This window comes from Ambystoma mexicanum, chromosome 7p (assembly GCF_040938575.1).
Source record: "Ambystoma mexicanum isolate Mex_15411 chromosome 7p, UKY_AmexF1_1, whole genome shotgun sequence".
Classification (NCBI taxonomy): Eukaryota; Metazoa; Chordata; class Amphibia; order Caudata; family Ambystomatidae; genus Ambystoma; species Ambystoma mexicanum.
The window spans coordinates 908,612,214-908,614,280 of NC_090939.1; the positions used below are offsets into that span (position 1 = coordinate 908,612,214).

The 2,067-nt window shown below is 52.2% G+C and overlaps 1 pseudogene; it reads right to left on the reverse strand.

Moving 5' to 3' along the window:
- Window positions 1-621: 621 nt before the first annotated feature.
- Window positions 622-1,306, reverse strand: LOC138526016 (DCN1-like protein 5 pseudogene; annotated as a pseudogene).
- Between the last annotated feature and the right edge of the window lie 761 nt (window positions 1,307-2,067).

Sequence of the window (2,067 nt, forward strand, 5' to 3'; positions counted from 1 at the left end):
TGCAGGGGTGTGTGCGCCTCACCGCGGGGTGGCCCGGGCCCACATCGCTCACGCTACGGCGGTGAGGCGCAGGCCACACGGGACCTGCAGTGGGGTCGGACGCTCTTCTTTCCCCCCCCACTACCCACTGGCAGTAGGGGCGGGCACGTGGACTTGTAGTCTTCGTCGCCATTGTTGGGCGTCGCCTGCCATGGTCGTCCGGCAGGCGCCCCTAGGTGCTATCTCTGTGAGCACGACACAGGCCCACTATCTGTGGGGGTTGGGGCCTGCCCTGGACATCCAGCAGGGCCCCTGGTGCTTTGGGACATCAGCACCATGCGGTGGGGTCACAGCCTGCCAGGCCCCTGACCGTGCGGACATCGGCTGCTATCCTGGCATGCGGGTCCCACGGCATCAGGGCATGCAGGCCTGTGCCTCCACGGGTAGGCCTGCGGCCTACATCAATAATGAGACACGGACTCAGTCGTTCCTCTTTGGGAGTCTGCAGCCGTTCTGTCTCACGTGCCTGCAGGAGCTCCTTTTATTAGCTTGGACCATGACACAGTCATGGCCCCTCTTAAAGGGACAATACACGTGGGAGGGACACATCCCCTTAAAGGGGCAATGCACACATTGGGAGGGTCACCCATAACACTCATCATAGTTGCTAAGATCCGCATGGACAGTTCTGCAAAATTCTAACACATGTATCACTGATCCTTGTTCATGACTGTATTTTTATTGCTCCAAGTACTGATCTAATACTGCGAAAAGTCGCCATGTTCTTCCAAGCAATAGAGTTAACATAGATATTGCAGTATCCATATCAAGACTTCGCTGGTCCTTCTCCCGAGCAAAACCGAATGCGTAGCTTTATATGTTCTTAAAAGATGGAACATCATTCAGTTCTGAACGTAAATAATCAAATCTGTTTTGTAACGTTTCTGTACAGTCGCTCTGCAAAGAGGACCTCCCCTTCAACCATTCTTCCTTGGTAAGAAATCCCATACTTTCGGCTCCCAGATTCCAGGCTAAAACTAACATAATAACATTTTCAGGTTCAACACCAATGTCTTCTCAAAATGTTTCCATCGCTTCTGGTCCCAAAACATCATCAGACCCAGCGTACTCATAAAACCAGGCTATGCACTTCTTACTTAAAAAATAGTCGTCTCCTATTACTCTGTCCGGGGGTGGCAATCTGTTGTAGCTTGTGATTTTGCAATTCTTTAGATTAACGTCTTCAGAACCAGAGGATTTTCTTTTTTTCTTCACAGGCATATTTTCCCAATATAACGATACATTCTGTATGGCTGCACTGTGAAGACGTTTCGGTCTGACAGGGCTGCACGAGATCCCAGAGGGGAGGTGGCTGCTACTGGGGACACCACTAGCGGCTCCTGGCAGGCGCTGTGTGGCACCGGGGGATATGCATAGGGGCATGCTGGATCCGGGACGCTGGGCAGCCCACCAAGGAGTGGCCGGACAGTAACGTAGCACTACTCGTGGCTCACCAGCGTGGCGGCAGTCAGTAAACAGTGTGCACGGCAGGCCCCCTGCACTGTATTGTCCACCCCGGCTCAGTGCCCACAGACCGGTTCCGGGAAGATGCCCGCTGACTTTGTAATGTCTTGTGTTTCCCTGCCTTGGTACTGCATGAATGCTTGCTTGATAGAATGCCTGGTGGAATGAATGCCTGTGGAATGTTGTGGTGTGAATGCTCCTGGAGATTCTGTGTATGTCAGTTGAAGAGAGCCTGGCCCAAAGTAAGGGGGCTGGTGGATGTTCTCCTCTATGTAACTCATCTTCATCTGTTACCCTGAACATGCATCCTGAACCTAAGTAAAGGTCTTACCTTTAGAGTGGCTTCTGAATCATCTGTCCCAGAGCAGATCTTATCAATGGCGACGAAGAACCTGAAGAACCCATGACCCAGACCTAAGGTGAAGGAAAGAAGAGAGCAGCAGGTAGCGTAAAAGTAAGAAGAGGAAAGCACATAGCAGAGATACAGTGCTGAAACCCAGAGGGAGAGCAGATATCCACCAGACTCCCTCGAGGTCCCCAGGCCCCCAGAGCATAGCAGCAAGG